At 44.8% G+C, this 26,788-nt stretch overlaps 1 protein-coding gene across 2 annotated transcripts in view; it reads left to right on the top strand.

The window, feature by feature from the left end:
* rbm20 (RNA binding motif protein 20) overlaps positions 1 to 26,788 on the top strand; it is a 169,706-nt gene that overhangs the window by 69,040 nt on the left and 73,878 nt on the right. The window contains exon 1 of one of the 2 annotated variants that reach the window (XM_033033991.1): positions 19,271 to 19,484. The exons of the other annotated variant lie outside the window; for it this stretch is intronic. The gene's annotated coding sequence lies outside the window, so the exon portion shown is untranslated. Of the gene's footprint in view, positions 1 to 19,270; positions 19,485 to 26,788 lie in introns of those variants that run through there. 2 annotated transcript variants of the gene reach the window in all.

Raw genomic sequence — 26,788 nt, 5'->3', positions numbered from 1 at the left:
TTCCCCACATCCCTTGATTCCGTTCGCCCGAAGAGCTAAATATAACTCTCTCCTTCTCCTTCTCTCACTGTTCTCTGTCACAACAGGGCAGGTTGCACACTGTTGCCCAGTTAACCTGCTCAGCTGCAATAGTCCTGTGTAGTTCTCGGGCAGAAGCCATTCCTGTGTATATCTCTACCTATGTGAAGTATTCTCCCACGCCCTCGTTTAAGTACTTTCCTCATGTTTACTTTCTGCTGCATCTGAAAGCAATAACTCATTTCAGGTCAAGGGGCACTCCACATCATTAAAGCCAGGCCATAAATCCTGACTCGTTCACCCTGTGTAATTGATAGATTAGCTTGACCATCCCAGGGGGGTGATCTTCCACTGCTTATCAGTGGACGTAGCCCAGACCATCACACAAACCAACCACTCCATCTGAAGAAGGGTCTCGACGCAAATCTTCACCCATTCCTTCTCTCCAGAGATGCTGCCTGATCTGCTGAGTAAACTCCAGCATATTGTGTCTATCTCCCCTCCATTTAGTCTATTTATACCTCATGCTACCTCGGCAAGGCCAGCAGCATAATCAAGGACCACACCGGCCACTCACTCTTCTCTCTTCTCCATTCGAGCAAAGGGTATGGATGTGTGAAAACGCACACTTCCAGATTCAGGGACAGTTTCTTCCCAGCTGTTATCAGGCGACCATCAACCAACAACTAGAGAGCAGTCCTGAACTACTATCTACCTCGTTGAAGACCTTCGGACTATCTTTGATCGGATTTACTGGACTTTATTTTCCACTAAACATTATTCACGTAATTCCCTTTATCTTGTATCTGTACACTGTGGACAGCACGATTGTAATCATGTATTGTCTTCCCGCTGTATGGTTAGCTTTTTGCTGTACCTTGGTACACATGACAATAAACTAAACTCAAACTCACCCTCAGTGCTGAGGCCAATTAGTCTTCCAATTGTGGTTTAGATGATTGCTTAGTTGAATCAATAGATAATGGTGATCGAATTTAGGTCCTTTGGAGGTAAATCCATAGCTCAATAGCTTTGGATTTACCTCTCAGCCAATTGTAAGGATTATGATTATATGATTTTATTTGAAGGTTCAACAGGGAATTTCCCCCACATTGCTCCCAGAAAGGTAGTTTAACGCAGAAGGCAACCCGTTTTTCATGCATGAACGGAGAACTCTCTGCAGTTCCAGAGTAACGATGATGGAGCGGAAGAATCTCTGGGGAAAGCCCCAGCTTCACTGGGACACCCGTGAGGGAAATTATTCATTAGGATCTGTAGTGCTTGTTGCATCGTAGTTGATTATATCCATTAACACAGGGCACACTGCCACTCCGGGCTTGGAAGGTAAAGGTCATCATGTTACATTTTGCTTACGTTACTGGATGGTGTGAAACTGAGGTCAGGATTGTCTACGGGAAAAGACGAGAAAATAAACGTGAAGTCACTCTAACCTTACCATCATGTGTGACTCAAGGAAGGTCCAACCACGTCCCATCTAAAGCTCTCCTGAATTCTCCAGGATTTATAACTCAATCTTGAACTCATCCATTCAAGCATGAGGGCATCTAAAGTTCTTTCATTTTCATTTTCTTTGAGCACATCCGTTACCCGGAGGCGTAATATTGCTTCTTGCCAGTGCAACTAAGGAATACAAATTCAAACTTTTAAAACATAAATCCAAAGGAAATGGAAGCAGTGGACCCTGAAGCCTGGTCTTTCATTCCAGAAGACTATGGCTGATCTAATCATGAAGATCAGCTCTATTTTCCTGTCTGCTCCCCATCACCATTATAGAGCAATAATCTGTCAATCGCAGCCTTCAATATATACAATGAACATAGGCCAGAGCAGAACAGCACAGGAACAGGCCCTTCGGCCCACAATGTCCATGCCGAACATGTTGTCGTTGAACTAATCTCCTCTCTCTGCAAGTAATTCACATTGCTCCATTCCCCACATATCCACGTCCCTATCTAAATACCACTATCGCATCAGTCTCCATTACCAACCCCACAGTGTCTTTTAAAATTTGCTCCTCTCATTTTAAAGTTATGTCCACTAGTTTTTTATATTTCACCCTGGGGAATTCACATTCTTCCTGCAATTGAGCGACCAGAACGCACACAATAACTCTACCTTCACAGCTCCCTAGCGTAAAGCGTTCCAAAGGTTTGTGACCCTCTCATGATCATCCAGGCCCAGTAACAGTGCTGTAATATTGTGGTAGTGCTATGTCATCATTAATTTCTTGTTGAAAGACCAGATGGAGCCAGGGTTTAACAAAACAGCTGTGAAGCAATGCATCATACACTCAGTGTCGCACAGCCCGTGTTTACGTGCTCATGTCCCCAGAGTGAGACATGAACTCAACATCTCCATATTCAGAGGGGAGCAGCAACACGTTGTATCACAGCTAGCACTGCATGTGGAATATGCTCGTACAAACACAAACAAGGTTCCAACCGCAAATAGGAACTTAGTGTGCCATCCATCAACATTATGCTTGTCACCTTATACGCTACCTTTCTGGGAGTAATGTGGAGGAAATACCCTGTTGAACCTTCAAATAAAATCATAAGTTGGGACTCTTTAGAAAGTTTAGTTTAAGGTGGTAGAGTTTCTGCTTTTTAGTGTTTACACTCCAGTTTGGTCCCGACTACGGGTGCTGTCTGTACGGAGTTTGTACGTTCTCCCCGTGACCGTGTTGGTTTTCTGCGAGATCCCACACTCCAAAGACATACAGGTTTGTAGGTTAATTGGTTTGGTATAAATGTAAATTGTCCCTAGTGTGTGTAAGATAGTGCTAATGTGCGGGGATCGCTGGTAGGAGCGGACTTGGTGGGCCGAAGGGCCTGTTTCCGTGCTGTATCTTTAAACTGAACTAAACTAAGAACTGGTGTGACAAATTTGGTGAACAAGACTAAAAATATGACAGGCCATGTCTAAGAAGTAAAATAGGGAGGAGAATGAATGTTCAAATATGATAACTACATTCATCGAGTAGAAGCAAGGAACTGCAAATGCTGGTTTAACAAGGAAAGACACAAAATGCTAGAAACATAGAAACATAGAAAATAGGTGCAGGAGGATGCCATTCGGCCCTTCGAGCCTGCACCACCAGCACTAGAGTAACTCAACGGGTCACGCAGCATCCCCGGAAAACATGGATAGTTGACATTTTGTGTCGGGTATCTTCTTCAGACTGACTGCAGAGGTACATTAGTTCTATCCTATACACGAGGGACAATTTACAGATGCCAATTCCCCTGCAAACCCGCACGTCTTTGGAATGTGGGAGGAAACTGGAGCACCCGGAGAAAACTCATGTGGTCGCAGGGAGAACGTACAATCTCTGTACAGGCAGCACCTGTAGCCAGGATTAAACCCAGGTCCGTCGTGCTATAAGGCAGCAATTCTACTGCTAAGCCACAGTGCCACCCTGAGCTGGAAAGGTGCTGGCTTTATATCATATAATGCACGACGAGGAAGCACATCATTGTTGTTCTAACCAACTGTTAGATTTGTTGTCCCCCCCCCGACACTCAGCCTGAAGAAAGGTCCCGGCCCAAAAGGCCACCTATTTATGTTCTCCGGAGATGCTGCCTGACCCGCTGAGTTACTCCAGCTTTGGGATAATATGCTGCTGAACATAGGTTGCAGTCAGAGGACAGTAGGTTTCATGAGGAAATGAGGTACTTCACCCACCTGGGACACAGAGGCGGTCGGGTGAGGACTAGGATGCCGGTTAGTGGGTTGAGCTGGTCAAGGGTGACAGAGGAGGCCCTGCAGCAGCCTAGAGCTTATCTGGGCTTACATCCAGCATGTGGACTGAACTTTGGACTTTTTCTATTCCTTTTGTAAATGGCGCCAGAATATGGCGACGGGTGCCAGAATTTCACTGTGCAGTGCATACGTGACAATAACCATTGATCGGAGTGAGTGTTTCAGCGGTTGCATTGGTGTGGTTTGTTAGGCGGCATTACTGAGCTATTGCCAGTAACGGATTGTTGGCACATCAGTGTTGTTCTGACCAACTGTTAGGTTTGTTGTCTCTCAGCTGAGATCCTATCACCAAAACTAAAACAACACTCGATCTGTTGGTCAAGAAATCTTTTGCAGATCTTAGTTTGCACCATTTGTTGTGAAGATATCACTAGATGGGTGAACTTTAATAACAGAAACACTTGATCTTTGGTTTACAGCTGTGGATTCCTGTCATTCATGAACATACAACACAGTGGAGGTTACTCCCATTCCACTATATGTTTGACCATTTGGTCCCTGGAGGGCAAAGTTTAAGCAAACCTTCTGAAGTGTTTTCTGTTGTGAAGCAGTGATGATCACTGTATGAAATGGCAGAGGGAAAGGTGTATCCATTGAAAGAATTTGCAAAGAAATGCATGGGGAGATTTCACTATGAGACTGCATTGGCAATGTTTATTGAATGGTAAAGGGCCGTCCCACTTGGGCAACCTAATCCACGAGTTCTGCCGAGTTTGCCCTCAACTCATACTCGCAGCATGGTCGACACGAGGTCGTAGGAGATCTTTGTAACTCTCCTTCATGCTCGAGAGTGGTCTCCGCGTACTCGAGGCCCCAGCTAGGTCGCGCCGTTTTTTTCAATATGTTAAAAAATGCCCACGAGTAAAAAAAGGTCGCCATGGAAAAAATTGATACTTTTTTTACTCGTAGCTTTAGTCATAGTAGGTCGTAGTAGGTCGTAGTAGGTCGTCATGTTAGTCATAGGTAATCGAGGTAGTCGAAGGTAGTCGTAGATAGTCTTCATCATAGTTGAAGGGAGGTCGAAGGGAGGTCGAAGGAGATCGAAGGAGGTTGTCTTCACTCTCCACTATTCGGTGTTCAATTTTCCTGAAGTTTGTCGTAGCTAGTCGTAGTTAGTCGAAGCTAGTCTTCAACATAGTCGAAGGAGGTCTTCTACATAGTCGAAGGAGGTCTTCAAAATGTCATTTTTTAAAACTCTTCTAAACTCGCCAATTAGGTCGCCCAAGTGTCACAGCCCGTAAATCTTGCCCTTCACTGTTACTGCACACTAATATGTGGATAGAAACATGAATGAATTGGGGCGACACAGTGGTGCAGGGGTAGAATTGCCGCCTTACCCGGCACCAGGGACCGGGTTCAATCCTGACCACGGGTGCTGCTTGTCTGGAGTTTGTACGTTCTCCCTGTGACTGCGTGTGTTTTCTCCTGGTGCTCCGGTTTCCTCCCACACTCAAAGACATACAGGTTTGTAGGTTTGTAGGTTAATTGGTTTCTGTAAAATTGTAAATCATTCCGAGTGTGGAGGATAGTGCTATAGTGTACAGGGTGATCGCTAGACTGCATGGACTCAGTGGGCAGAAGTAGCCCACGGTGTATCTTTAAAATCTGAAGTTTAATTTCAGAGTACTTTATAATTCAGTGTTGCTGAAAGCACCAGTGTAATCTCATCTGTAAGTAATTATTGCCCAAGTTTTTCCAAAAATAGTAACTTGGATTCTCTTCCCAGCAGCGGGGGGCCAGTAACAAGGGGGGTGGTGACACCCTTGAACCTGCAATGTTTCTTCTTGCAGCATACAGACAGGATTATCTCAAAGGTTCCTATTCCCATTCCAGCGAGCAGGGCTTTACTCGAGTGTCAGTTGTGACACAACATGACACCGATATGAGCGATTAACCTCGGCATCTTTAAGCTCACCAGTAGCTTATTCTGCAACATGTGGGCCCAAAATTAATCTCTTGCTATTTAGGTTCCTCACTTGAAAAGATCACCCACCGAACGATTACCTCTTGATATGTTGGCATGGTATTATATTTCATGTCAACCAACTTTGGACAAAATAAGAAATAGTGATCATCTTACAGAAAAATAAAATGATGGGTGGAGGAAGTGTAGAAATAATATTTAATGATGTTAACTGAGGGGCGTGGAATTTAGTAAGTGTAGGAAGGAACTGCAGATGCTGGCTTACACCAGCACATTGTGTTTTTTGCACAAGATTCAAGCACCTGCAGACTCTTGTGTCTCTTAAACTCCCTGACTGTTCTGACTGCTGTTAACCTCATCAGTACTCTGAATCTAAATTCCATGCTGAAGATAGACACAAAGTGCTGGAGTAACTCAGCGGGTCAGGCAGCATCTCTGGAGAAAAGGGATAGGTGACGGGTCAAGACCCTTCATCAGATTAAGAGTCAGGGAGGGGGAAACTAGAGGTATGGGAAGATCCAGAACAAGGCAGAGCCTGCATCGATGATTCAGGAAAGGTGTCTTTTTTTGTAAACCAGCATCTGCAGTTCTTTGTATCCAGGTTTTTTGATTCTTGTTTTAGTCACTGCACAACTGTGATAATTCCGTACGCTGACTGGTGGGAGTGGCTTGTGGCTGTTTACTATTCTGCCACATGCACAGACCCTCCATTGAGTGTGCTTCATTGGATTATGCTTCTAATGGCTAAATCCCAGGTCAAAAGCTCGAGCACTTAAAGGTAGCAGAGTGAAGGGTTATGGGGAGAAGGCAGGAACGGGGTACTGATTGTGGATGATCTGCCATGATCACATTGAATGGCGGTGCTGGCTCGAAGGGCCGAATGGCCTACTCCTGCACCTATTGTCTATTGTCTAGCAGGTCCTGGGGACTGCTATACTTTCTTGGGATCAATTACACTTCCTGCAAACCTAGTGCAACTTCTGGACACTGCCCAGGGCGTCACAGTGGTAGAGTTGCTCCCTAACAGCGCCAGAGACCTGGGTTTGATCCTGACCATGGGTGCTGTTGGTATGGTCTTTGTATGTTCTCCCAGTGATCCGTGCAATTTTTCTCCTGGTGCCCTGACTTCCTCCCGCATTACAAAGGGGGGGGGGGGGGGGGGGGGGGGGGAATGGGACTGATGGCAACGCTCTGAGAGCTAGCATATATTTGAAGGGCTGAACGGTGATTTTCTAGGTCATAAAATATGCAAGATTACCTCATGCCTCAACGACTTCAAACTTTAGAGATACAGCACAGAAACAGGCCCTTCGGCCCACGGAGTCCACGCTGACCATCGATCACCTCATACATTAGTACTATCCTGCAAACTAGGGACAATTTACCACTTACAGAAGCCAATTAATCCATAAGGTCTTTGGAATGTAGGAAGAAACCAGTACATCCGGATAAAAACCCATGCGGTCACAGGGAGAACGTACAATCTCCGTACAGACAGCACCTCTGGTCAGAATCAAACCCAGGTCTCTGGCGCTGTAAGGCAGCATTTCTACTGCTGTGCTACTGTGCTGTCCACTGCTATTTAGCCACAAGGAAGTGCACATGCTGGTATATACAAAATGTCACAAAGTGCGGGGGTAACTCAACAGGTCAGACAGCATCTCTGGAGAACATGGATATGTGATGTTTCAGGTCGAGACCCTTCTTCAGACTGCTCTGTCACCTATCCATGTTCTCCAGAGATGTTGCTTGACCCGCTGAGATACTATTTACTTCAACAAATTAGTGAGCTGGTGAGGTACAAATGCTATGAAGTCATAATGAGACATAAGAAGCAATTGAATTGGGATTTAATCCATTGGTTTCTCAATAGGATGAAGAGGAACCTAAAGGACAGCTACTCGTGAGGGCTCTTACTTAGATGGTCGTAAATAGAGAAAAAAATGTTTGAAATTGAGGGCTGCACAGTGGCACAACTGAAAAAGCTGCTGCCTCACAGCTCCAGAGACATGGGATTGATCCTGATCTCAGATACTGTCTGTGTGGAGTTTCCACATTCTCCCTGTGACCACGTGGGTTTCCTCCGGGTGTTCCAGTTTCCTCTCAATTCCCAAAGATGTGCGGGGTTGCAGGTTAATCGGTCTATGTAAAAATTGTCCTGATGTGTAGGGAGTGGATGAGAAAGGGGGATAACATAATCTAATCATGTGTTGGCTTTCTGCTGACTGGTTAGTATGCAACAAAAAGCTTTTCACTGTACCTCGGTACACGTAACAATAAACTAAACTAAACATAGAACCAGTATCCAATTAAATAATTCAATTATACTTTATTGTCACATGTACCCAGGTACAGTGAAATGCTTTGTCTTGCATACGACAGATGGCACAATGGGCTAAGTGTTCGGCTGGCAACCGGAAGGTAGCTGGTTCGAATCCCGCTTGGAGCGCATACTGTCGTTGTGTCCTTGGGCAAGGCACTTCACCCACCTTTGCCTGTGTGTGTCCTTGGGCAAGACACTTCACCCACCTTTGCCTGTGTGTGTGGATGTAATTATGTGAAGCACTTTGGGGTCAATGAAAGTTGACTAAAAATGTGCTATATAAATAAAGAAATTTAATTTAATTTTTACAAGGCAGTAGGCAGTGCACTAGTGCCACTGCGTTTCAGGAGCCAACAACGTTATGGACGGGTGATTGATGGTAGACAAAAATGCTGGAGGAACTCAGCGGGTGAGGCAGCATCTCTGGAGTGAAGAAAATAGGCGACGTTTCGGGTCGAGACCCTTCTCAGGTCTCCTCGCAATCCCAGTTGATCCACAAAAAACAATCCAAGGCTGTCCAACCTCCCCCTGTAACTAACACCCCCAATCCAGAGAACATTCTGATAATGGTCCGTGTGGACTCGGTGGACCAAAGGGCTTGTTTCCATGCTGATTCTTTAAAACTAAAAACTAAAATTATGAATGAATCCCAGGACGAGTCCATCCAAATTAATTTCTAACATATTGCATTACAGTTCATTTGGCATGCTGATGCCTTGTGTGGAAGATGTGCAGAGTTCATCTGGTAACTGAGATCATGCATCGAGGAAACACTTCAGTTGAAAGTGATTGAGTTCGGAGGTTATTGACTGAGCTGCCTAATTCTCAATCCATGGTTGCACATCTTATAACTCTGTAGAAGTGACTTAGATATGATATGTAAATGTGATAGTGGCATTTAAGAGGCTTTTGGATTGGCATGTGGATATGTAGGGAATGGAGGGATATGGATCACAAGCAGGCAAATTTGATTTAATTTGACCATGTTTGGCAGGGACATTGTGAACAAAAAGGCCTGTTCCAGTGCGATACTGTTGTATGTTCTATTGAGTATAGAGCGCTGCTGATTAGATAGCTTCAAGCAATTTTACGCAATGGCAGAGACATCCATTAGTCTGGTTTGAATTTAAATTATAAATACAAAGGAAGGAAAGGATTATCTTCTGATCCTTTAACCAGGATCCTATAACGTATTGAAAGTGATTGGCTAAAGGTTTGATTGGAGATTATTGGTGCTCAATGCTAATGCTCAATCTAAGAAGAGTGTGGATACCCAGCCAGCTGAACGTCCAATTAATCACCTGCTGGGAGATTCAGCATTTTCTATTTTTAGTTCAGACATCCTGCAAATGTATTTTATTTTCCATTCAAATTTTACCTTCGTGGGAGCCACTAGAAAGTTAAAGGCAAAAAGTCTCGGGGATAAAAATACTTTAAGCTGAAAATCATCTGGAAATGGATAAATGACCAATTATGCAACCTTGGTTGCAAACTGATATGAACTGAACTAAGTCGGCATGGACATGATGGGCTGAAGGGCTGTCCTTGTCTTTTGACTATCAATGATCAAACAGTACCTGGGGAGAGAGAAACAATGTTCCATCGAAACTATTCTGTCCCATTGTGATAAGATATCAAGTTGCTGCCTGACAGCGCCAGAGACCCGGGTTCGACCCTGACTATGGGTGCTGTCTGTATGGAATCTATATGTTCTCCGGGTGACTGTATGGGTTTTCTTCGAGTGCTTTGGTTTCCTCCCACACTCAAAGTTGTGTACGTTTGGTTTCTGGTTTCTGTAAATTACCCGTAGTGTGTAGGTTGCTAAACTGTGATAACATGGAACTAGTGTACACGTGATCGTTGTTCAGCGCAGACTCGGTGGGCTGAAGGGCCTGTTTCCACGCCGTATCTCTAAAGTAAATTAGATTAAACCAAGACACTGCTACATTGAATCCAGTTAGCTTCAACTGTATTTTTAAGTAGCAGCTTTGTATGCCACTGAATAAATAAAGACCATTTGAAGTCTGAATCTGTCTTACATAGATATTAGAACATAAACATTTAGATTGACACAACAATCTAGCACTGAAGGAACTCTTCACTCTCGGAGGTAACATCTTTTGATGGAGCTAAACCAAGCTCCCAACTGTTGGCCAATATTAAAGCTTGAATCAATTAAACATATTAGCTATCCATTGTCATATTGCACTAAAGCAGTACAGAGTCTGCAAGATAGAGTCTGATAGTGTCCGATTAAAGTGTAGTCACTGCTATATTCCATTACAGCAGCGACTACACTTCAAAAGGTGTTTCATGTCTGTAGACACCAGAGATCATGAAAATGTCATAAGGAATAGGAGTAGAATTAGGCCATTCAGCCCATCATGTCTACTCCGCCATCCAATCATGGCTGATCTATCTCTCCCTCCTAATCCCATTCTCCTGCCTTCTCCCCATAACCTCTGACACCCATATTAATCAAGAATCTATCTATCTCTGCCTTAAAAATATCCACTGGTTATATAAATGCAATAATCCCAGAAACAAGGGCTTGTATTTTAAATACTCATCTCCACATACCTTGACTCCATACTATCCCCCTTGGTCAAATCCCTTCCCACCTATGTTCTAGACACCTCAGACACTCTCCGCCGCCTCCGCGCATTCCACTCTCTAGGCCCTCACCCCCTCATCTTCACCATGGATGTCCAGTCACTCTACACCTCCATCCCCCACCAGGATGGCCTCAAAGCCCTCCGGTTCTTCCTCGACCAGAGGAGCAACCTATACCCAGCCACTGACACTCTCCTCCGCCTAGCGGAGTTGGTCCTCACCCTCAACAACTTTACGTTTGACTCCTCCCATTTTGTCCAAACACAAGGCGTAGCTATGGGCACACGCATGGGCCCCAGCTACGCCTGCCTCTTTGTCGGGTACGTTGAACAATCCTTGTTCAATACGTACCAGGGCCCCATCCCCGACCTCTACCTCCGTTACATTGACGACTGCTTTGGGGCCACCTCCTGCACCCACACACAACTGACTGACTTCATCCACTTCACCACCAACTTCCATCCGGCACTCCAATACACCTGGACCATTTCCGACACTTCCCTACCATTCCTTGACCTCACCATCTCCATCGCAGGGGACAGACTTCTGACCGACATACACTACAAACCAACTGACTCACATGGCTATCTGGACTACACATCTTCCCACCCTGCCCCCTGTAAAGACTCCATCCCCTACTCCCAATTCCTCTGCCTACGCCGCATCTGTTCCCAGGATGAGACGTTCCACACCAGGGCATCGGAAATGTCCTCGTTCTTCAGGGAACGGGGATTCCCCTCCGCCACCATAGATGAGGCTCGCACCAGGGTCTCATCCATACCCCGCAACACTGCTCTCTCTCCCCATCCCCGCACTCGCAACAAGGGCAGAGTCCCCCTAGTCCTCACCTTTCACCCCACCAGCCGGCAAATACAACACATAATCCTCCGCCATTTCCGCCACCTCCAACGTGACCCCACCACTCGCCACATCTTCCCATCTCCCCCTATGTCTGCCTTCCGCTAAGACAGCTCCCTCCGCAACTCCCTTGTCAATTCTTCCCTTCCCTCCCGTACCACCCCCTCCCCGGGCACTTTCCGTTGCAACCGCAAGAAATGCAACACCTGTCCCTTCACCTCCCCCCTCGACTCCATTCAAGGACCCAAGCAGTCGTTCCAGGTGCGACAAAGGTTCACCTGTATCTCCTCCAACCTCATCTACTGCATCCGCTGCTCTAGATGTCAGCTGATTTACATCGGGGAGACTAAGCGGAGGTTGGGCGATCGTTTCGCCGAACACCTCCGCTCAGTCCGCAATAACCTACCTGAACTCCCAGTGGCTCAGCACTTCAACTCCCCCTCCCATTCCCAATCCGACCTCTCTGTCCTGGGTCTCCTCCATTGCCAGAGTGAGCAACACCGGAAATTGGAGGAACAGCACCTCATATTCCACCTGGGTTGCTTGCGTCCGGATGGCATGAACGTTGAATTCTCCCAATTTTGCTTGCCCTTGCTGTCTCCTCCCCTTCCTTAACCCTCGAGCTGTCTCCTCCCATCCCCCCGCCCTCGGGCTCCTCCTCCTCCCTTTTTCCTTTGTTCTCCCCCCCACCCCCCATCAGTCTGAAGAAGGGTTTTGGCCCGAAACTTCGCCTATTTCCTTCGCTCCATAGATGCTGCTGCACCCGCTGAGTTTCTCCAGCATTTTTGTGTACCTTGTATTTTAAATCCAGTTTCATTTTATATTTTACCTGTGGCTGTCTGTAGTTTGTTTCTCTCTTTCAGATAAAATGTACATTTATAATTCTAATTATTTAAAACTGCAGTACTCTGTTTTGGTTTTAAAGGTGTTGCACTGGTGTCCAATACCATTCATAAAGTTCTGAGACAATTAATCAAGGTGGCAAGTTTCAATTCTGCCATTCTGTGGCCCTTCAAAGGGGCCTTTAAAATATTAGCATGTTATAGTCATAAAGATACCAATAAAAGCTTTTACATGTTATCAAATATTTAATAAACTAACAAACTGAGTACTGTGTGCTAATGAAGCACACAAAATATATTTTGTAAATACTTAATTCATTTCTAGTGAGGTAGAAATACAACATTTAGAAAGGAGCTTTAGAAATAAGATGAGGAAGAATTTATTTAGTCAGAGGGTGGCAAATCTATGGAATTCATTGCCACAGACGGCTGTAGAGGCCAAGGCAATTGATATTTTTGAAGTGGAGATTGACAGATTCTTGATTAGTAAGGATGTCAGGGATTATGGGGAGAAGGCAGAATGGGGTTGAGAGGGAAAGATAGATCAGCCATGATTAAATGGCGGAGTTGACTTGATGGGCCGAATGGCCTAATTCTGCTCCTATAACATGAACATTTAAAAGTTTAGTTTAGTTTATTATTGTCGCGTGTACCGAGGTTCAATGAAAAGCTTTTGTTTCCATGCTACCCAGTCAAAGAAAAGAATATACATGAATACAATCAAGCTACCCACAGTGCACAGATAAAGGATAAAGGGAATAATATTTAATGCAAGATAGTCTGATAATGTCTGATTAAAGATACTTAGGCAGAGGGATATGGGCCATATGCAGGAAAATAGGACAAGCTTAGATGGGCATCTTGGTTGGCATAGTCGAGTTGTGTTGAAGGGCCTGTTTCCATGCTGTATGACTCTATGATTCTGTGATTTAATTTGGATTACTCAAAGGCAGTGAATTGGACATAAAATTAGAAATTGCATATTTGTTTGTGGTAAATCTGTACTAAGTCCGCTCCTAAAAATATCAAGCAAAATTTAAGAACAAAGTTACCCGAGAGCAAACAGTTATGTTCTGAAGTATAGCCAAATTGTTCCACTTCAAGTAGAATTTGTTGTTCAGCAATCTGCAATTGTTTTTAAGCAAAAACTTGATCGATAATGCATTCGGAAAACCAAGGCAATTTTCAGCTCAGTTTGCAGCCCAGGTGTTTGCCTGTTTCCAAACTGGAAATACTGCCTATGTTCAATCTGTTCCTTTTTTATACTGTTTGACAGATGAATGTTGACTGGGACTTCCTGTGGAGAACTTCTAAATTTTCTTGGAGATATGTGTGCAGTTCCGGTTGCCCCGCTACAGGATGTGGAGGCATTGGAAAGCGTTTATACTGTTTAAAACTGTTTATACTGTTTTTTATGCCTGGATTAGGAGGTATTAGCTACAAGGAGAGGTAGGACTTGGATTGTTTTCTCTGGAACCCTGGGACCTGGGGGGAGACCTGAGAGAAGTCTATCAAATTATGAGAGGGCAGACAGACTGAACTTTTTAAATCCAGGATGGAAATATCAAATACAAGAGGCCATAGCTTACAAGTGAGAGGGGTAAAGAAGATGAATTGAAGAAGATGAAGAATAAAGGAGAATGGATTTTCCACATTTCTTGATTAGTACGGGTGTCAGGGGTTATGGGGAGAAGGCAGGAGAATGGAGTTGAGAGGGAAAGATAATCAACCATGATTGAATGGCAGAGTAGATTTGATGGGCCGAATGGCCTAATTCTGCTCCAATAATTTATGAACATGTGCAGGGCAAGTTTTTTTTATACAGATGGTGGTAAGTGCTTGGAACACACTGCTGGAGGTAGTAGCTGAATGGATAGGCACATGGATATGCAGGAAATGGAGGGATCTAGATTATGTACAGGCAGGTAAGTGTTTTTCTTGGCATCATATTCAGCACAGACATTGTGGGCCAAAGAGCTTCTGTGCTGTACTATTTTTTGTTCTATGTTCTGTGAAAAAATTGTTGCAGTGTCCTTTATTCCCACCTGAGTGGGCAGATGGAAAAATGTTTAAAGTCTCGTCAGGAAACTGGCACCTCAGATAGTGATGCATTCTCTTAGTATTCCACTGGGAACGATAGGTTAAATCCTTTATTCATCTCAAAGAAACATTGCGGCAAGAAACTAGCCTCCCGATGAGAAACAAAAGGTGGTGAACAGATTTATGGAATGATTCGTTCCAAGGGCATTTGGTTAAACATTTTAATACATGAAGGACTGCTGTCTCTACAACAGATTCATTGACTAAATAAGGGGAGATTGCAGTCCAAGGTAGTGCTACACTATGCACAGGGCTGCCAACAGATGTACGGTAGTAAATCTTCCTGCAGCACATGCCTGCTGTGAATGTAGCACTGTGGACAGAGTTCCCAAAATAAAACCACAAAGCTGCCAGAGAGTGCCACTGAAACCAGAGAGGGGATTTCTGTTATAACACTTCATGTACAGCAGAAAGTCAGTGGGTACAAGGAAGAGCAGTCTATCTGCAAGGCCTATTGTAAAGAATAAAAGCCAATCGTTCATGTAATTCATCTTCAATTAGTGATAGCATTTATTACCTTGTAGCCACAAGAACTGCCCGTATATCATAGACATTACTCTCCATGGGTTTTTCAATGTTTGCCTTAATAATGACTGAAGAATGGTCCAGTCCCGAAATGTCACCTATCCATGTCCTCCAGAGACGTTGAGTTACTCCGGCACTTTGTGTCTTGCAGGTTAAATCTAGTGCAGAGGCAAGATTTGTACAATGTAATTTGTACAAAGTCTTTGAAAATTGCCAATTTTCTCGATTTCCCCGTGTTACTCCAGCACTGCATCTTTTGTTGTAAGCCAGCATCTTCCTTTCCCTTGACTCTACATCTTAATAATGACTCGAATAGGTTCTTTACGTTGAAAGGCAAGAGGTCAATGAAAGGTTAGCAGAATGGCTTCACGTTATTCTTCATCACACATGTAATCATGTACCGTCATGTATTGCAATAAAAGCATTTCACTGTACCTCGGTACACGTGGCAATAAACTAATCTCAAACTCAACTCAACTATTGTGTATCTGAGGTTGGGTGCAGTGTCATTCAGTTGGATTCGTTCTTGTATATCCAGCTGTGGCCAAAGACCCATCCACGTATCACTAGCCAGGCTTTGTCCCTGGTCTACCTCTCCTTTCCAGCTTTCTCCCTGCTACTGCAATCAGTCTGAGGAAAGGTCCCGACCTAAAACATTGCCTATCCCTGTCCTCAAGAGATGCAGACTGACCCACTGACTGAGTTGCTTCAGCACTTTGTCATTTGTGCAGTTTTCTTCCTGCTTTTTAACACTGTCTCCTTCGTTCATTCTTATTCATACACATGCTGTTCTCAGCAACGTTATTGGAAAGCACATCAGTTTCCACCTAAACTTCTGACGATGCTCTCTGGAGAACAGGGAAGAGAAGGTAATGAATGTCCTGAAACATAGCGGTATCACAAAGTAAGTAGTGTTGGCAGCCATGAGATGCATGAAAGTGGATAAATCCGCAGGCCTGACCACGTGTTCGCTACGATGTTGAAGGAAAGAATTTCTGGGGCCCTGGCAGATATTTTTGTATCTTTGTCCTACCTTTATCTTCTCTTTATTCCCTACACTGTGGATGGCTTGTTTGTAATCATGTATTGTCTTTGCGCTAACTGGTTAGCACGCAACAAAAGCTTTTTTTTTACTGTACCTCGGTACACGTGACAATAAACTGAAATAAACTCTTTCTTAGCCAGGGATAAGGTACTGGAGGACTGGAGGATGTGCAATATTGTGCTATTATTTAATAGAACGGTTGCAAAGACAAACCAATGAACTACAGGCTGGGGAGCTTAACATCAGTAGTGAGAAAGATATTTGAAGAGATTCTGAAAGACTGGATCTATCTACAATGGGAAAGGCAAGGACTGATTAGGGATAAAATAAAGACAGAAATTACGGGAGTAACTCAGCAACAACAAAGACACAATGTGCTGGAGTAACTCAGTCTCAATGAGTGATCAGGAATAGTCAGGATGGTTTTGTGTGGGAGAAATTGATTTTGACTGAGTATTTTGAAGAGGTAGCCAAAGGAAGGGCAGTAGTCATTGTCTATGTGGACTGCAACAAGGCTTTTGACAAGGTCCAAAATTGTAGACAGCTCAAGAAGGTGAGATAGCATGGGATCCAGAGTGAGCTAACCATTTGGATACAACATTGGCTTATTGAAAGGAGTCAGAGGGTGGTTGCAGGGGATTGTTTTTCAGAATGGAGGCCTGTGGCCAGTGGTGTTAGGTTCCTTGTTGTTTGTCAGATATATTAACATGTTAGATGGGAATGTAGATGGCATGATTAGTAAGTTTGCAGATGTCACAAAGATTGGTGGGCATCAAGAAGATTGCCTAAGGTTACAACAAGATCTGGATCAACTGGGAAAGTGGGCAACGGAATGACAAATGGAATCAGACAAGTGTGAAGTTGTTTATTTTGGGAAGTTGAAACAGGGCATGACATGTACAGTACAGTTTATGCTAACTTTTATGTAGTTGTGCGTCTTGTTGCTTTTTTGGTATGACTGTATGGCAAATCAAATTCCTTCTATTTTTTTACATACTTGGCTAATAAATTAATTCCAATTCCAATTCCAAAACAGGCCCTTTAACTCACCGAGTCCACGCTGACCATCGATCACCCATTCACACTCGATCTATGTTATCCCACTTTATTTCCACTCTCTACACACTAGGGGCAATCTACAAAGGTTAACTAACCTACAAACCCACACATCTTTGTGACGTGGGCGGAAACCGGAACACCCAGAGCAACCCCACATGGGCCACAAGAAGAATGTGCAAACTCCACACAGACAGCACCTGAGGTCAGGATCGAACCTGTGTCTCTGGTACTGTGAGGCAGCAGCTCTACCTGCTGCACCGCTGTACCGCCCCTGAGATCAGGGTTTTGTTTTCCTGTTGGTGCAGTGAGTTTTTGCATGAGGCACGTTTTACTTTAGAGTGAGGTTAGCACTGTCATGAGCCTTCCATCCTTCACCAGCTTTGCCATCCCATTAAATGGTGGCCAATACTTCTCAACTCCTGCTTCTTACTCCCCCAAAAATATACAGCACGGTCTGTTGGAATTATTGAGGAAGTAAATAGCAGGATAGACAATGGAGACTCATTGGAGGTTTGTGTAGGAAGGAACTGCAAATGCTGGAAGGGTCTCGACTTGAAACATCACCCATTCCTCCCGTCCCCCTGAGTTACTCCTGCTTTTTGATTCTATGGATGTTGCTTGCCCGGATTTTCAGAAAGCCTTTGATAAGGTGCCACACGTGAGGCAGCTAAACAAGATGAGAGCCCATGGTATCAGAGGGAACATACTAGCCTGCATTGAAGGTTGGCTGAATGGCGGAAGGCTGAAATTGGTCAGTGGGGGCGCTGCAAGCCGGCAGCCCTGCCAGCAGCGTATTCGTTTTTTCTACTTTTTTTGTTTTTTTAGTATGTCCCAATGTATGTTTTTAATGTTTCTCGGTGTGTCTTGTGTGGGGGGTGGTGTAGGGGGTAAGGGGGAAACCGTTTTGATCGCCTCTTCCATGGAGAGGCGACTTTTTCCATGTCGCCTCCACCGTGGCCTAACATCGAGGATGGGTGCAGCCTTTCCCGGCTTTGGCTGCGGGCGCAACGCAGACTATCGTCGCGGGGCGGGCGAGCCCTTGCCGGGGGTCGTCGGAGGGGAGCGCTCCGTTCGCTGGCCCGCAGCAGCCTGAAGCGGCGGTCTGCGGAGCTCCAGCTGGTGCAGCGTCCGCAGCCTGGGATCCCTCGTTGGGGACCACTGGTGGAGAAGACCTCCGGCATGCGGCCTACTTCTAACCGCGGGCGCAGCGGGGACTTACCATCCGGAGCGGGGTCCCTCGCCGGGGATCCCTGGAGAGGAGCTCTGACCGCCGGCCCTGCGGTCTGCGGTGCTTCTGGCTGCGGCGCGGTGAGGACTTTAAATCTTCGACCGCCGGCCTGCTGCCTACACCATCTTGAAGCTGGGTCTCCGGTGGGGGGCATCGAATCAGGACTTACCTGGACTTACCCTGTCTGTACATCTGCATGCCTGTAGCGGCGACTGCAGAGGGTTGAGGTCCCGATCACGGGGGAAACCGGAGTAGGACTGACCAAACTTTGTGCCTTCCACCACAGTGATGAATGGTGTGGTGGATATTTGTGTTAAATGTTTTATTGTGTATTCTTTCTTATTGTACCGCTGCTGGCAAATTCATTTCACTTCAAGACGAATAAAACTTGATTGATTGATTGATTGATTGAGAAGGCAGAGTGGGAATAAAGGGGGCCTTTTCTGGTTGGCTACCCATGACTAGTAATATTCCACAGGGGTCGATGTTGGTCTGCTGCTCTTCACGTTGTATATCAATGATTTGGATTCTTGTCTAGTAAAGGTCTCATGGGCTACAGGGAGAAGGCAGGAGAATAGGGTTGAGAGGGAAAGATGGATCAGCCATGATTGAATGGTGGAGCAGACTCGATTGGCCGAATGGCCTAATTCTCCTCCTATGAATTATGAACAGTTGGGGGAAGAATCCCATTCACTCCAATGCACAAGGACGGAGGACAAACGTGAGATGCAGTTTATGAGGTGGGATGGCTAGTGTTATGCCTGGCTCTGACCTTATGCCGCCAGGGGAATGCTGCGGACAGAAGGCGAAAGCATTCAGCTGGCACTTAAATGACATATAAGTGCAGGCTGTGTAATGCCGCAAGCATCGCTTCGGATTCCTGGTGACATGTGATCGGTTTTAAATCGTGTCCCCGCCGCTCCCGTTTCCTGTCACCCCCTCGCCGGCCAGTGAAGTGTTTTGCATTGGCAAATGCAACAGCGTGTGTGAGGATCTCCAAGTCTTCTGCTTCTGATTTATTGCCGCGAGTCCCAAATTGATTGAGGCTGCGGGTGGGGCGTTGGGTTGGACAGGATAGGATGTGGGCGCATTACAAAACTCGAATGGATCTAAACCTTGAACCCAGTCAGCAAAGGTGATATATCTTGCCGTTACACACCAAAACGGTAAGACTATCTATCAGTGAGTGGAAGAGCGTCCTTTTCGCGTAAAACGCCTCTTTGGTTACTTCCCAACGACAGACTTATTGCTAACTGGCTTTATAACATTCCATCCATTGTAATTTTCACTCTATGCTAAATCGAAGCAGCTTTTTAAGGCGGATCGAATTAGGCCGATTTGTGGGGAAATTGATATTGTGATTGCTCAGTAAACTCCCTTTAAAGTTGTCGAGAGGGGTTTAATTTGTCGACTTTCAGCGGGTAGGAACTAGTATTGGAGAACCTTCGTTTATTTGCTTTGAAAAATATAATTTATTACCTCGTTATTGATCGGATTGAAGACAAGCTTTAAGATTCTGCTATTTTTTAAATAACTTCTCATAACTTCGTTTACATTGTGTTAACTTTTCACGTGGGGTAATGTTGAAGGAAACACACAACTTGCAACTCTGAGCAGGTTCGGTGCCGATCATTATGTAAGCAAGTGTGGCTCTAGTCTCGCCGGTATGGATCAATTATTTAATGTTAATCAAATGCAAAGAGTTTCCAACGGGGCAATGCTTGACAGGAGGAATTTACACATTCAACTGTTTAACCCCAAGAGTAAATGAAAGTTTTCATATTGGTATTGCAGCTTTCCCAATGTTTTTAAAACAAATTGAATACTTTCTTGAGGCTGTGTTGGAAGGAACTACAGATGCTGGGTCTCGACCCGAAACGTCACCCATTCCTTTTCTCCAGAGATGCTGCCTGACCCGCTGAGTTACTCCAGCATTTTGTGACTTTCTTGAGACTACTATTTCACCGGAAGGAAACCGGCGGCCAATCGGCTCCCAGGTATCTCTCATAAAGAGAAACGTGATAACGACCAGATATATATGTTAGTGGGGGATATCAAGACCCTTTAAGAACAGTACCAGTGGGTTACAGCGCAGATGGGTCTTCAACGGTACACAAAAATGCTGGAGAAACTCTGCAGGTGCAGCAGCATCTATGGAGCGAAGGAAATAGGCAACGTTTCGGGCTGAAACTCTTCTTCAGACGGGTCTTCAATACGTGAAGGAATGCGGCCACATTCCTAGACTGCGCTCTCAGTGTGAACACAAGACTGGTGTTTCTACCAAACTCCCACAGTCCCGGAATGCCTCAGTAGCGTTCTTTAGAAGCAGGGTCCCTATTTTCGTCTGGGAAACATAGCAAATACAGTTTGAGGAGGGATCCCGACCCGAAACTTTACCCGTCCATGTTCTCCAGAGATGCTGCCTTGCTTGCTGAGCTACTCCAGCACTTTGTGTCTTTCCTTGGTAAACCAGCATCTGCAGATCCTTGTTTTCTACAAAATACACTGGAGTTTTTGGTTTAGAAATAGAGCACGGAAACACGCCCTTCAGCCCATGGATTCCACGCCGACTATTGATCGCCCGTTCACACGAGTTGTATGTAATTTACTCCCCCACTCCCTACAAACTCGGGGCAATTCACAGAAGCCTATTACCCAACAAACCCTCACTCACTTGGGATATGGGAAGAAACCCATGCGGTCACAGGGAGAAGGTGCAGACTCCACACAGGCAGCACCCGATCGAACCCGACGCTCTGGCGCTGTGAGTCTTCGCATTCGCCCAGGGCAGCAGATTAAGTCTCAGAATCATTGTCATATCCGTGCTACCTCAGTACTAGTTTAGCGGGTACCAGTTACAACGAGATGATGGGCAGATTTGGATTGTTTTATTTGGAAAGCCGGAGGTTAAGGGGAGACCTGATAGAAGTGTATAAAATTACGAGAGGCATAGATAGGGCTGAGATTAGTCCATTTGTTTTACCCCGTTGCCCATTCAACCATGCAGCCGAATGCTCACCCAAGTCTCAAGCCTGATTGAACTCTAGACTACCCCCCCCATTCCCCGCCTTAATCCACACCAGCCCATCCGGAGCCCACTTTCTTTGACGCCGGGTGACATGTTAATGCCCACATTTGCACAGTGCCTTTCAGGAATAACTCTTGCCCGATGTCTTGACGCCATAAATCCACGTGGGTACAGTGGAATTTCGAAGCCGCGAGGTGTTAATTGAATATTATTAGATCAATGGCATAGTTATGTTTGTAAAATGAACCATTGTCAACATCCTCTACCACCTTCTTCTCTCCCGGCACAAAACTCAAATTTCGGATCTTGTAATTTATCATCAGCCAAGTCTCATTACCAAATCTCTGCTGATTCCCCTTTGGATCGAATGATCCAGAAAGCAAGCTTGCAGATTAAACTCCGTGTCTGTTATTTCAGTATTGTTTAACGCATTACTTTTTACACAGACTAACGTGTATATTTCCAATATTAGATTTCATGCAGAGTGGTAATCCCAAACAAGCTCAAGTGTTAGCCCTGTTGGTGATGTTCGAACCTTTGAGACTCCTTTCTCTCCAGGGTACATTGCGCCATATCTCTGCTAATCTCCCAGCTGACTCCTACCTCTATATCAAGGTGTGGTGCTTTGCATGTGTTTGCGTGTCGGTGAGTTTCTGAGAATGTTTTCTTCTGCTCTTTCATACCATGCAGCGCGGAAACAGGCCCTTCAGCCCACCGAGTGGGTACCGACCAGCAATCAACCACTACACTAACCTACACACCCTAGGGACACTTTTACAATTTCCCGAAGCCAACCAACCTACCCAATTAACCTACTAACTCAAATTTCACTGTACCTTAATTGGTACACGTGACAATTAAATTGAATCTTGAACTTGTACGTCTTTGGAGCGTGGGAGAAAATCCACGCGGTCACAGGGAGATTGTACAAACTCCGTATCGACAGCACCCGCAGTCCGGATTGAGCTCTGGTGCCACTGCTCTGCCCCCCTCTCTCTCTCCGCTCTCGGGTTGGGCCACAATGTTCCAGGAGCAGCCAGTCAGCCTGATTCTAGATAGGCAAATTTACAGAGGCCAATTAATCTACAATTCTGCATGTCTTTCAGACGTGGGGAAGGTGAACCAACGCACCCGAATGAAACCTACGCCATCACAGGGAGAACGCGCAAATTTAACATAGACAGCATCTGAGGTTAGGATTGAATCCAGATCTCCAGCGCTGTGAGGCAGCAGCTCTACCAGCTGCATCGCTGTGACGCCATGGGATTTGATCCAATGGATTTTCAATGTTAATGTGTTTTGCAGTTTTTGTTGTTGTGAGGTGTAAACCAAAGATCGCTACAGGATCTTGGGTGCAAACTGGATTGCCTACGCCCTGTTTACTAATGTAGGCTTTAATTGTCAGGCTTAATGAGGACAACTGAACATATGAATATCGCAGGCCATTCACCCCATCATGCCTGCACTCATATTTAATAAATAATAGATAATCCCTTACCCCACCACCTTCGTGCACTAATCCATATTGCTTAATACCTCCATTGTGCAGTACATTGAGCAACTGTGTCTCCACAGCCCTCCTGGGTAGAATTCCAAAGATTCGCCACCCTCTCGACGGCACGGTGGCGCAGCGGTGGAGTTGCTGCCTTACCCTTCTCGGTTCTGAATGGCTGACCCTTGATACTGAAACAGGACCTGTGATTTTGGACAACCCAGATGGTGGAAACATCCTTTTCTTGCATCACAGATACCCCACTTGCCAACCCGCATGTGTCAATCAGTCTGAAGAAGGGTTCCGACTGGAAACGCCACCTATCCATTTTCTCCAGAGATGCTGCCTGACGAATATTGAAAGGCTTGTATCGAGTGAATGTGGAGAGAATGTTTCCACTAGTGGGAGAGTCAAGGAACAGAGCCTCAGAATAAAAGGACGTACCTTTAGAAAGGAGATGAGGAGGAATTTATTTAGTCATATGGTAGCAATGTTACAAAATTTTGAGATTTTAAAAATCAAGTCTGTAATTTATCCCATCAGATAAAGCATAAAAATAAGTTTAATTTGACATCTAATTCACTTTCATATCTCAAGTATTTAAAAAGTTATGGCCATTTTCATACTCGAAAATGAGCATCTTGTTCCCTATTGATTTTCTATGGACATAACAAAAAAGTTGTGATCGTGAACAGTCAAAAGCCCATAACTTTCTTAAAAATTAAGAGAACTGAATGAAATTTTCAGTTATCATAGATTGAAGCATTCTGAAACAAATATAAAATAATCTTACTTGGATGACCTGAAATTAAAGCATATAATTAGTTAGTTACCTAATTGTAGCTAATTTCAGACTTCAATTACTAGATCTAAACATCTATCCATTTCTTAATAAATGATTAACATTTTTAAATAGCCTAAATGTCCAAATAATATTCACAAATAATTCACAATAAAACATGATTTTTAAATCTCATTTACATTAATTTATAGGCCAAATGGAAGGAATTCAGTGTTCAATTGCTGTAAATAAATGCCCATTTAAATCAGCTTTCCAGTGGGTCCCTGTGGAACGCGCTGGTTTAGAACGTTCACATTGCGGTAGATTTGTGCCCTCAAATGCCGAGAAAAATACTGCGCGATATAATGGGCCCAAATTGAGCTACTCGCAATATTAAATTTTGTATAAAAGGATCTTTAGAAGCCCTTTTGAATGTAAAAATATACAACCTAACTTCTGCTATTTGCTTTATGAGACCCTGCGGTTGCTGACGGTCGCGGGTTTAAAGATTGATTTTTAAACTACTATAACTATTATTCAAGGCCTTTAAACCTAATAATAGCTTTTGCGACGGGGTCTATCAGCGATTTTTCGTTAATAATTAACTAGGCTGAACATTTTCGATTGGAACAGCTTAGAGAAAATCGCGTTTTAAACCCGCCCCCTCTAAACGGCGCCAAAATCGCGCACAACCTCAGCGGCAGATCTTCAACGACGCTTCAGGTAGGCTTTGCAACATACCTACATATGGTGGTGAATCTGTGGAATTCATTGCCACAGACGGCCGTGGATTTTTGCGAGGTGGGGGACAATCCTCCCCCCCCCCCCATGTTATGTAATCCGGATTTTTAAATTTGGTGAAAAAAAATCTATTCAAAATCTCCACTTTCCGCAAGATAGTGGGGGTGGGACTAATGATCGAGGGCGCCGATTGGACGAGAGAGACGTTGGTCAGCAGGCAATTGGGGGGGGGGGGCATGATGATTCAGCACGATGATTGGAGGAGGGAAGTGTTGGTCAGAGGCGGAAGTAGGGAGGTGGGACAGGATAGAGCGTATTGATTGGAGGAGGGAGACTTCCTGGTGGCGCAAAGATCATAGAGCAGAGCTTGAATCGGCCCAAGCGCAGGGCTTTTAGTCACCCGGCGCGACTTGCAATCAATCTGCTGCGTCGAGGATCCCGATGTTGACGCCCCCTCCAGGCGATGGCAGATCCCGCGGCCGGTTTTAAGCCGCGCCGGGCGATGAAAGGCCCCGCGAACGGGCCGATTGAAGCCCACGATTCAGGGCAGAGGAAGCTGCTATTGCTGGAGTTCGGAGTCGGTCACCAACCAGATCAGCTCCCGCTGTTACTGTCCACAGGCCCCACGGCCGAAGCCTCGCGCTCGCGCGCGCGTGTGTGTATTGTGTGTGGGTGTGCAGTGGCCACCAATAAATTGTGTCCCCCCCCCCCCCCATGTTTTAATAGCGATTTCTGCCCCTAGATTCATGATTAGTAAGGGTGTCAGGAGTTATGGGGAGAAGGCAGGAGAATGGGGATGAGAGGGAGAAATAAATCAACCGTGATTGAATGGCGTAGACCTGATGGACCGAATGACCGCATTCCACCCCTAGAACTTATGTACTGAAATGCTGAGAGTGACTCCAGCACTGTGTCTTTCTTCAGCAATAGCCGATATTCTGCAGTTCCTTCCTACACAGTGGAAACATCAACTTTAGTGCGAGTTCTAGAGAACTGGCAACTGTAAAACATCTTCTCGCTTTTGCATTGCTAAATGCAGCACACTTATCATGACACCACAATAAACTGTGTTGACGGTTCTGGCATTGAGAAGAGGATTCATATCTCGCACTCTTGAAGCACTGAAGGCTGGCATCTGATGTGTCAGTCTGTTGGAATCTAAACTTAACAAATGCCAGTGTAAATGGACCTCTCTCTGATAAGGAATATCCAGCAAGAAGCAACACAGATATGTGCACCACTCCAGAATTTTAGGTCCTCCTACTATTTCAACTATTTTCCAGATATGACCCGCAAAATTCAGCATAATATGGCGGAGATAACTTAAATATCAGAATATTATTCTTTGCTTTCCAAAATCATGTTATAGTTAAATACTATAACAATGGAACAGTGGTAGAGTTGTTGCCTTACAGCACCATAGACTTGGGTTCGATCGTAACTAAGCGTGCTGTCTGTATGTGTAGGAAAGAACTGTAGATACTGGTTTAAATCGCAGGTAGACACAAAATACTGGAGTTACTCAGCGGGTTAGGCAGCATCTCTGGAGAGAAGGAATGGGTAACGTTTCGGGTCGAGACCCTTCTTCAGACTGATGTCAGGGGAAGAGGCTAGACAAAGATAGAATGTAGGTGGTGACAGTAGGACTAATGGGAGAACTGGGAACGGGACAGGATGGAGAAAGAAAGCAAGGGCTATCTGAATTTAGAGAAGTCAATGTTCATACCACTGGGGTGTAAACTATCCAAGCAAAATATGAGGTGCTAGTTCCTCCAATTTGTACTGGGTCGCACTCTGACAATGGAGGAGGCCCAGGACAGAAAGGTCAGATTGGGAATGGGAGAGAGTTGAAGTGCTGAGCCTACTATAACACGTGTTTCCAGAGCATGATTTGGAAATAATGCAAGTAATGAATTAGGGACGTGTATTATATTAACTTTCAAACCTGAACATTATATTATGTATTGCATTATGCAAGCCAAATTGATTCTAACATGATTTTGATCAGGTACTAGAGAATTACTTTAAAATTATTTTGGAAATTGACAAGCAGAGAGAAAAAGTCATCTTGGATTTAAACAGTATAGGGAAAAAACAGTTTCCATGTAATCTCCATGCAGTAATCAGTCTCTTAAGAGCACAGCTGCGACTTTAATTGCGACTGGCCAGTGAAATTGACAAGCAATAGCTTTTCTTGACCCCCGTGCAACGATACTCTGTTAAACTGTGCAATATACTGCCTTTAGTATTTTTAGCTTACATTAACAATAATAAACTGTTTGGCCAATATTTTGGAAAATTCTGTAGGAAAAATAAATTTGTTTTGCGAGTCTGAAACTCTCCAGCCCCCAAACCTCCTTTCCCTCATTAACATGATTGTCTTTATAACGTGATATATTGTAACACAAGGATTCTCAGGGACACTACT

This window comes from Amblyraja radiata, chromosome 15 (assembly GCF_010909765.2).
Source record: "Amblyraja radiata isolate CabotCenter1 chromosome 15, sAmbRad1.1.pri, whole genome shotgun sequence".
NCBI lineage: Eukaryota > Metazoa > Chordata > Chondrichthyes > Rajiformes > Rajidae > Amblyraja > Amblyraja radiata.
This window is presented reverse-complemented; position numbering and strand designations above follow the sequence as displayed.